This window comes from Arachis hypogaea, chromosome 6 (assembly GCF_003086295.3).
Source record: "Arachis hypogaea cultivar Tifrunner chromosome 6, arahy.Tifrunner.gnm2.J5K5, whole genome shotgun sequence".
Lineage (NCBI taxonomy): Eukaryota > Viridiplantae > Streptophyta > Magnoliopsida > Fabales > Fabaceae > Arachis > Arachis hypogaea.
This window is the reverse complement of record NC_092041.1, coordinates 76360791-76371487: the sequence shown is the minus strand read 5'-3', so window position 1 is coordinate 76371487 and position 10697 is coordinate 76360791. Positions and strand designations below refer to the sequence as shown.

The window sequence follows — 10697 nt, the reverse complement described above, 5'->3', positions numbered from 1 at the left end:
CAGAGCATCAATTTCAAGAACTCCTTTCTTCTGAGATATCCCATTATTCACGGAATTCCTCTCAGAGGTATACATGAATTGGTTGTTTGCAACCATGTCAATGAGTTCTTAAGCCTCTTCAGGCGTTTTCTTCAGGTGAATAGATCCTCCTGCAGAATGGTCCAATGACATTTTCGAAAATTCAGAGAGACCATAATAGAATATATCTAATAGGGTCCATTCTGAAAACATGTCAGATGGACATCTTTTGGTCAACTGCTTATATCTTTCCCAAGCTTCATAGAGGGATTCACCATCTTTTTGTTTGAAGGTTTGAACATCCACTCTCAGCTTGCTCAGCTTTTGAGGACGAAAGAATTTATCCAAGAAGGCAGTGACCAGCTTATCCCAGGAGTCCAGGCTATCCTTAGGTTGTGAATCCAACCATATTCTAGCTTTGTCTCTTACAGCAAAAGGGAAAAGCATGAGTCTGTAGACTTCAGGATCAACTCCATTCGTCTTTACAGTCTCACAGATCTGCAAGAACTCAGTTAAAAACTGATAAGGATCTTCAGATGGAAGTCCATAAAACTTGCAGTTTTGTTGCATTAATGCAACTAGTTGAGGCTTAAGCTCAAAGTTATTGGCTCCAATGGCAGGAATGGAGATGCTTCTTCCATCAAACTTGGACGTTGGCTTTGTGAAGTCACCAAGCATTCTCCTTGCATTATTATTATTTTCGGCTGCCATGTCCTTCTCTTGTTCGAAAATTTCTGAAAGGTTGTTTCTGAATTGTTGTAATTTAGCTTCTCTTAATTTTCTCTTCAGAGTCCTTTCAGGTTCTGGATCAATTTCAACAAGAGTGCCTTTTTCCCTGTTCCTGCTCATATGAAAGAGAAGAAAACAAGAAAAGAAAGAGGAATCCTCTATGTCACAGTATAGAGATTCCCTTATGTTAGTAGAAGAAGAAAGGGGTTAGAAGAATGGAGATGGGGATTCGGATTTTTGGATGAAGAGAGGTGAAGAGAAGTGTTAGTAATTAAATAATTAAATAGAAGAAGAAAAGAGAAGGAAGATTTCGAAAATAATTTTTGAAAAAGAGGTTGAAAATCAAAGACAAAATATAATTAAAATTAAAATTTAAAACAAAAAGAATTTTTGAAAAAGAGAGGGAGAATTTTCAAAAATTAGAGAGGGAAAAGTAGTTAGGTGGTTTTGAAAAAGATAAGAAACAAACAAAAAGTTAGTTAGTTGATTGAAAAAGATTTGAAATCAAATTTTGAAAAAGATAAGAGGATAAGAAGTTAGATAAGATATTTTGAAATCAAATTTTCAAAAAGATAAAATTTTTGAAAAAGATAAGATAAAAGATAAAAAGATAAGATAAAAAATTTTAATAAAAAGATATTTTGAAAAAGATTTAATTTTTAAAAAGACTCAACTAACAAGAAACTACAAGATAAGATTCTAGAACTTAAAGATTGAACCTTTCTTAACAAGAAAGTAACAAATTTCAAATTTTTGAACCAATCACATTAATTGTTAGCTAATTTTCGAAAATTTGATATAAAGATAAGAAAAAGATTTTGAAAATATTTTGAAAAAGATTTTTAAATTTTCGAAATTTATAAAAAAATGAAAAAGATATGATTTTTGAAAAAGATTTTGAAAAGATAAGATTTTTAAAATTGAAATTTTGACTTGACTTGTAAGAAACAACTAATTTTAAAAATTTTTGACCAAGTCAACCCAAAATTTCGAAAATTTTGGAGGAAAATAAGGAAAAGATATTTTTTTTTGATTTTTTGAATTTTTAATTATGAAAGAGAAAAACAACAAAAATATTCAATGCATGAAATTTTTAGATCAAAACAATGAATGCATGCAAGAATGCTATGAATGTCAAGATGAACACCAAGAACACTTTGAAGATCATGATGAACATCAAGAACATAATTTTGAAAAATTTTTGATGCAAAGAAAACATGCAAGACACCAAACTTAAAAATTTTTAATGCTTGGAAAATATGAATGCAAAGATGCACATGAAAAACAAGAAAAGACACAAAACAAGAAAACATTAAGATCAAACAAGAAGACTTTATTAAGAACAACTTGAAGATCATGGAGAACACTATGAATGCATGAGATTTTCGAAAAATGCAAGAAAAATTTTTAAAGCATGCAATTGACACCAAACTTAAAATTAACACAAGACTCAAACAAGAAACACAAAATATTTTTGATTTTTATGATTTTCTAATTTTTTTTGTATTTTTATTTAATTTTTTCGAAAAACATTTTTTGGAAAAACGAAAAAGAAAAAGGAAAATTTTGAAAAAAAGATTTTTGAAAAGAAAATTACCTAATCTGAGCAACAAGATGAACCGTCAGTTGTCCATACTCGAACAATCCCCGGCAACGGCGCCAAAAACTTGGTGGACGAAATTGTGATCGCTATTCTTTAAGTTGTACTCATTGTAAAATTATGGAATTTGAAATTGGCACGAGTGGACACAACTCCGTTCAACTAACCAGCAAGTGTACTGGGTCGTCCAAGTAATAAACCTTACGTGAGTAAGCGTCGATCCCACAGAGATTGTTGGTATGAATCAAGCTATGGTCACCTTGTAAATCTTAGTTAGGCAGATTAAATTGGTTTATGGGTTTTTGAAAATAGAAATAAGAAAATAGAAATAATAAAAGGGATAGAAATACTTATGCAGATTCATTGGTGGGAATTTCAGATAAGTGAATGGAGATACTGTATGGCTCAAGAACGCCTGTTTTCCCACTACTTCAACCCAATCCTTCTTACTCCTTTCCATGGCAAGCTGTGTATAGGGGTTCACCATCAGCGGTGGCTACTTTCAATCCTCTCGGGAAAATGATCCTCTGCGGCTGTCACTCGCATGGCTAATCGTCTGGAGGCATCACCCATGGTTGATGGCTACATCCCATCCTCGCAGTGAAAACTATGCTCACGCGCTCTGTCACAGCACGGCTAATTACTGGTTGGTTCCCGCTCCTACTGGAATAGAATCCCTTGATTCTTTTGCGTCTGTCACTAACGCCCAGCACTTGCGAGTCTGAAGCACGTCACAGTCATTCATTACCGGAATCCTACTCGGAATACCACAGACAAGGTGAGACTTTCCGGATTCCCAGGATCCTACTCGGAATACCACAGACAAGGTGATACTTTCCGGATCCTCATAAATGCCGCCATCTATCTAGCTTATACCACGAAGATTCTATTGGGGAATCTAAGAGATACACATTCAAGCTCTGTTGCATGTAGAACGGAAGTGGTTGTCAATCACGTGCGTTCATAAGTGAGAATGATAATGAGGGTTACTTATCATCACATTCATCATGTTCTTGGGTACGAATGAATATCTTGGAATAAGAATAAGAGAGATTTGAATAAAAGAGAATAGAATTGCATTAATACTTGAGGTACAGTAGAGCTCCACACCCTTAATCTATGGTGTGCAGAAACTCCACCGTTGAAAATACATAAGTGAAAGAGGTTTAGGCATGGCCGAATGGCCAGCCCCCAAAACGTGATCACAGGATTCAAAATACAATCCAGGATGATAATATGATAGTAAAAAGTTCTATTTATAATAAACTAGCTCCTAGGGTTTACATGAGTAAGTAATTGATGCATAAATCCACTTCCGGGGCCCACTTGGTGTATGTTTTGGGCTGAGCTTGATCAATCCACGAGCTGAGGCTTTTCTTGGAGTTGAACTCCGAGTTATGACGTGTTTTGGGCGTTCAACTCCGGATCATGACGTTTTTCTGGCGTTTAACTCCAGACAGCAGCATGAACTTGGCGTTCAACGCCAAGTTACGTCGTCAATTTCCGAATAAAGTATGGACTATTATATATGGCTGAAAAGCCTTGGATGTCTACTTTCCAACGCCGTTGAGAGCGTGCCAATTGGAGTTCTATAGCTCCAGAAAATCCATTTCGAGTGCAGTGATGTCAGATTCCAACAGCATCAGCAGTCCTTTTATCAGCCTTTTTCAGAGTTTTGCTCAAGTCCCTCAATTTCAGCCAGAATTTACCTGAAATCACAGAAAAACACACAAACTCATAGTAAAGTCCAGAAATGTGAATTTAACATAAAAACTAATGAAAACATCCCTAAAAGTAGCTTAAACTTACTAAAAACTATATAAAAACAATGCCAAAAAGCGTATAAATTATCCGCTCATCATCCACCAAGAGGAAGAGGTTGATATTGAAGAAGATTGCCAAGAGGTGGAAGATGTCGAAGAAGAGCACAAGGGAGTGGAGCTTGCAGGTTCATTAGAAACACCTCTCCCTAAGTTGCCATCGTCCTTCACAACATTCAAGTGGGTAAAACTCATATCCCTGAGCTTTCTAATTCCACTTGAATATGGGCTACTGGAGACGGATGGTCAACTTAGAGCTCTCTGTGGCATTAAGAGTAAGAAGAAGATGGTCAGAGATAAGATTTATCCTGCAAGGTTCAACATGGTTGTGTGCTCAACATTTAAACGCAAAGGTTGGTGTAGAGCTCAACTGAATGGGTCTAGGAAGTTGTTTGGCTGCTTCAGTGAGAATTCAGACTGTTTGCCACCCGGTTGGAACAATATTGCTCAACAAGAAGACGGGTGCAAAGGCAAGGTCTGGGACCCCGGAATCCATTCTACCAATCACCACTCTTGGGGCCTTGTCACTTGCTTTAACTTACTTGAAGGCTTTCTGCGCCTTGTTTGGGACCTCGGAGGCTACTGGAACTCCAAACATTGGTGGAGATTTCTGGATGAGTTCAAGCACAAGCCGCCATAACAGGGAGCTCACTAAATGTCCAACTTAAGGACATTAACTAAAAGTGCTAGGTGGGAGACAACCCACCATGGTATAATCACTCCTTTCTCAATTTTAATTTTAGTTAGTTTTGTTTATTTTTGAATTTTATTTTATTGAACCTGGAATCATGCATAGCATTCACATTAGTCATTGCAAATCTGCATATTGCATTAAAAAAAAAATGCCACACGACGCGATCGCATCAGCGACGCGTCCGCGTCGCAAGGAGAGGGGAGAAAATAAAAACGAACAGAGAGTCACGCTGGAGCATGGCAGGAGGCATGCCAATGGCATAAATCACCCCACGCGATCGCATTGCTGATGCAACCGCGTCATATGGGAATAATGGCCTCCCACGCGACCGTGTGACCCACGCGGCCGCGTGACCAAGATTTCGACGTAAAAGGGTGCACAACCAATTATTGTGCTGGAGTGGTGCTAGATTGGTGTTGAACGCACAATTCTATCCACGCGGCCGCGTGACCCACACGACCACGTCACATTCTTCTAGAGCCCACTCACGCGATCGCATGCCCCATGCGATCGCGTCACTTAAAATTTGGCACTAATAATAATTTGAACAGAGAGTTGTGCGAGCGCGAGGCTGCCCTCGCGCCAGTAGCATGAATTGTGTCATGCGACCGCGTGACCGACGCGATCGCGTCAATTAGTATCAGCGCGAGTCACGCGATCGCATGACCCACGCGTCCGTGTCGTTTGACCTTATTGCGCACCATGCGGCCGCATCACCGACACGACCGCGTCGCCAGCGTCGCACACCTTAACCTTATATGCCAAAATATCTTAACTTTTCTTCCCCAATCCTAATTTTTCCTCCCTCACTCACTTCTTTCCCTTCTCATTCTTCTTATTTTTCTTTTTATTTTATTTAAATTTATTTGCATATCTCATTCATTGCATTTTAAAATTGTGCATATTTTTATTTTCTTTTCTGAATTTTTTTTATTTTTCCATTGGTGTTAAATATCTTTTCTTATTCAACCGTTGCATATTTTCTTGAATTTATTTTGGTAACTTGTTTTACATTGTAGGATGATATTAATTATCTGCCAATGCCAATCTTTTATGATACTTGCACTCCATTTGCATTGGCATGAACTTGTATTGATACTTCCATTACCCACTCTCCTCCCCTATGTTACAAATTTTATACCACTGGTATGCCATGGCTTCTATTATTTTCTCACGTACATGTTGAAGCTTCCATGTAAATAAGACCCTTATCATTTGGCATTATGATGAGCGGATAATTTGTACGCTTTTTGGCATTGTTTTTAGTATGTTTTTAGTATGATCTAGTTAGTTTTTAGTATATTTTTATTACTTTTTAGTTAAAATTCACTTTTCTGGACTTTACTATGAGTTTGTGTGTTTTTCTGTGATTTCAGGTATTTTCTGGCTGAAATTGAGGGACCTGAGCAAAAATCTGATTCAGAGACTGAAAAGGACTGCAGATGCTGTTGGATTCTGACCTCTCTGCACTCGAAATGGATTTTCTGGAGCTACAGAAGCCTAATTGGCGCGCTCTCAACGGCGTTGGAAAGTAGACATCCTGGGCTTTCCAGCAATATATGATAGTCCATACTTTGCCCAAGATTTGATGGCCCAAACCGGCGTTCAAAGTCACCCTCAGAAATCCCAGCGTTAAACGCCGGAACTGGCACCAAAATGGGAGTTAAACGCCCAAACTGGCATAAAAGCTGGCGTTTAACTCCAAGAAGAGTCTCTACACGAAAATGCTTCATTGCTCAGCCCAAGCACACACCAAGTGGGCCTGGAAGTGGATTTTTATGTCTTTTACTCATCTCTGTACACCCTAGGCTACTAGTTCTCTATATATAGGACCTTTTTACTATTGTATTTGCATCTATCTTTGGACATCTAGTTCTTAGATCATTGGGAGGCTGGCCATTTGGCCATGCCTAGACCTTGTTCTTATGTATTTTCAATGGTGGAGTTTCTACACACCATAGATTAAGGTGTGGAGCTCTGCTGTACCTCGAGTATTAATGCAATTACTATTGTTCTTCTATTCAATTCCGCTTGTTCTTGTTCTAAGATATCACTTGTTCTTCAACTTGATGAATGCGATGATCCGTGACACTCATCATCATTCTCACCTATGAACGTGTGACTGATAACCACCTCCGTTCTACCTTCGATTGGGTGAATATCTCTTGGATTCTTTAACCGGAATCTTCGTGGTATAGGCTAGAGCTGATGGCGGCATTCAAGAGTATCCGGAAGGTCTAACCTTGTCTGTGGTATTCTGAGTAGAATTCAATGATTGAATGACTGTGACGTGCTTCAAACTCTTGAGGGCGGGGCGTTAGTGACAGACGCAAAAGAATCACTGGATTCTATTCCGGCCTGATCGAGAACCGACAGATGGATAGCCGTGCCGTGACAGGGTGCGTTGAACATTTCCACTGAGAGGATGGGAGGTAGCCACTGACAACGGTGAAACCCTTGCTTAAGCTTGCCATGGAAAAGGAGAAGAAGGATTGGATGAAGACAGTAGGAAAGCAGAGAGACGAAAGGGAAGGCATCTTCATATGCTTATTTGAAGTTCCTACCAATGAATTACATAAGTATCTCTATCTTTATCTTTATGTTTTATGCGTTTATCACCATACCCATTTGAGTTTGCCTGACTAAGATTTACAAGGTGACCATAGCTTGCTTCATACCAACAATCTCTGTGGGATCGACCCTTACTCGCGTAAGGTTTATTACTTGGACGACCTAGTACACTTGCTGGTTAGTTGTGCGAAGTTGTGTTTATGCCATGGTATTGAACACCAAGTTTTTGGATTCATTACCGAGGATTATTTGATTTGTGAAAAGTATTGATCACAATTTCGCGCTACCAAGTTTTTGGTGCCGTTGCTGGGGATTTAAATGTCCTAATTACGATTTCGCATTTGTTCCCTGCAATAACAGTGCCAAGTTTTGATCCGGCAACAGCACCAAGTTTTTGGCGCCGTTGCCGGGGATTGTTGAGTTTGGACAACTGACGGTTCATCTTGTTGCTTAGATTAGGTATTTTTTTTTCGAAATTCTTGAAGATGAATTCTAGAGTTTCATGATGATTTGTTGAAGTCTGGCTGGCTGAGAGGCCATGTCTAATTTCATTGGACCGAGGTTTCAACTTATCATCACAAGAGCTTGTTGATTTCTATCAATCTTGCTTTTGGAGCAGTGATCTGCTAAGGCTTGGCTGGCCATTGGCCATGTCTAGTGTTTTGGACCGAAGCTTTCTTTGAAAGCTTGGCTGGCTGTGAAGCCATGTCTAATTCCTGGACCGGAGTCTTAGACTAAACATTGCATGATTCCTGGAATTCTCATTAAGAATTTTGATATCTTTTTCCACTTAATTTTCGAAAATCACACAAAAAAATTACAAAATCATAAAATCCAAAAATTTCTTGTTTGAGTCTAGTGTTTCATTTTAAGTTTGGTGTCAATTGCATGCATTCATTCATGTGTCTTAAGGATCTTCAAGTAATTCTTGATGATTTCTTACTTTGATCTTTGAATTCTCTTGACTTGAGTGTTTATGTGTCTCATATGCATTCTCATTAGTGTCAGTAGTATACAAACTGCTAAGTTTGGTGTCTTGCATGCATTGTTATTTGATTCTTGTTGCACTTTGATTTTTCCTTATTATTAAAAATCCAAAAATATTTTTTATTTGTGTCTTTTCAAGTCAATAATACAGAGAATTGAAGATTCAGAACATACTGCAGAGGAATTGCACAGAAAAAGCTGGGCGCTCAAAACGCCCAGTGAAGAAGGACAGACTGGCGTTTAAACGCCAGCCAGGGTACCTGGTTGGGCGTTTAACGCCCAAAAGGGTATAGTTTTGGGCGTTAAACGCCAGAATGTGCACCATTCTGGGCGTTTAACGCCAGGATGGCACAAGAGGGAAGATTCTGTTTTCAATGCAAATTTTTTTCAAGTTTTCAAAGTTTTTCAAAATCAAATCTTTTTCAAATCATATCTTTTCAATCATATGTTTTCAAAATCAATTTCTTTCTATTTTTAAAAATACTTGCTATCAATCAATGATTTGACTCAATATTTCAAGTATGTTGCCTTTTCTGTTGAGAAAGGTTTAATGTTTGAATCATATCTTTTCTTGATAGCCAAGTCATTAATTTTCAAAATCAAATTTTTTTTAAAATGTTTTTCAAATCATATCTTCTCAATCACATCTTTTTAAAAACTAATCATATCTTCTTAACCACATCTTTTTCAAAAATCACTTGATTTCTTTTCCACTTTCATTTTCGAAAATCAATTAGTGTTTTTCAAAAATGTTTTCAAACTCTTTTACTTAATTTTCGAAAATTACTTCCCTACTTCTCACATCCTTCTATTTATGGACTAACACTATTCCTTAATGCAAAATTCGAACTCCATCTTCTTTGATAAGTTCGAATTTTCTACTTCTGTCTTCTATTTTTCTTTTCCTCTGACACCTAAAGGAATCTCTATACTGTGACATAGAAGATTCCACATTTTCTTGTTCCCTTCTCTTTCTTATGAGCAGGAGCAAGGACAAAAGCATTCTTGTTGAGGCTGATCCTGAACCCGAAAGGACCTTGAAGCGAAAGCTAAGAGAAGCTAAGGCACAACTCTCTGTTGAGGACCTAACCGAATTCTTCAAAGAAGAAGAACTCATGGCAGCCGAAAACAACAATGCCAACAATGCAAGGAAGGTGCTGGGTGACTTTACTGCACCTACTCCCAACTTCTATGGGAGAAGCATCTCTATCCCTGCCATTGGAGCAAACAACTTTGAGCTTAAGCCTCAATTAGTTTCTCTAATGCAACAGAATTGCAAGTTCCATGGACTTCCATTGGAAGATCCTCATCAGTTTTTAGCTGAATTCTTGCAAATCTGTGACACTGTCAAGACTAATGGAGTTGACCCTGAGGTCTACAGACTTATGCTATTCCCTTTTACTGTAAGAGACAGAGCTAGGACATGGTTGGACTCTCAACCTAAAGAAAGCCTGGACTCTTGGGAAAAGCTAGTCAATGCCTTATTGGCAAAGTTCTTTCCACCTCAAAAATTGAGTAAGCTTAGAGTGGAAGTCCAAACCTTCAGACAGAAGGAAGGAGAATCCCTCTATGAAGCTTGGGAAAGATACAAACAATTAATCAGAAAGTGTCCTTCTGATATGCTTTCTGAATGGAGCATCATAGGTATTTTCTATGATGGTCTCTCTGAACTGTCCAAGATGTCTTTGGATAGCTCTGCTGGAGGATCTCTTCATCTGAAGAAGACGCCTACAGAAGCTCAAGAGCTGATTGAAATGGTTGCAAATAACCAATTCATGTACACTTCTGAAAGAAATCCTGTGAACAATGGGACTAGTCAGAAGAAAGGAGTTCTTGAGATTGACACTCTGAATGCCATATTGGCTCAGAACAAAATATTGACCCAACAAGTCAATATGATTTCTCAAAGTCTGTCTGGAATGCAAAATGCACCAAGCAGTACTAAGGAAGCTTCATCTGAGGAAGAAGCTTATGATCCTGAGAATCCTTCAATGAAAGAGGTGAATTACATGGGAGAACCCTATGGAAACACCTATAACCCTTCATGGAGAAATCATCCAAATTTCTCATGGAAGGATCAACAGAGACCTCAACAAGGTTTCAACAACAATAATGGTGGAAGAAACAGGTTTAACAATAGCAAGCCTTTTCCATCATCTTCTCAGCAACAGACAGAGAGTTCTAAGCAGAATACCTTTGACTTAGCAACCATGGTCTCTGATCTAATCAAAACCACTCAAAGTTTCATGACTGAAACAAGGTCCTCCATTAGAAACTT

At 38.2% G+C, this 10697-nt stretch overlaps 2 non-coding genes across 2 annotated transcripts; one reads left to right on the top strand and one right to left on the bottom strand.

Annotated features, from left to right (window-relative positions):
- The first annotated feature begins 229 nt into the window (after window positions 1-229).
- On the top strand, window positions 230-333 carry LOC112700288 (small nucleolar RNA R71). The gene has a single exon (XR_003153198.1). It is a non-coding gene; the product is annotated as a small nucleolar RNA R71 (small nucleolar RNA).
- A 9603-nt stretch (window positions 334-9936) lies between these two features.
- On the bottom strand, window positions 9937-10044 carry LOC112699863 (small nucleolar RNA R71). The gene has a single exon (XR_003152798.1). It is a non-coding gene; the product is annotated as a small nucleolar RNA R71 (small nucleolar RNA).
- Window positions 10045-10697: the final 653 nt, after the last annotated feature.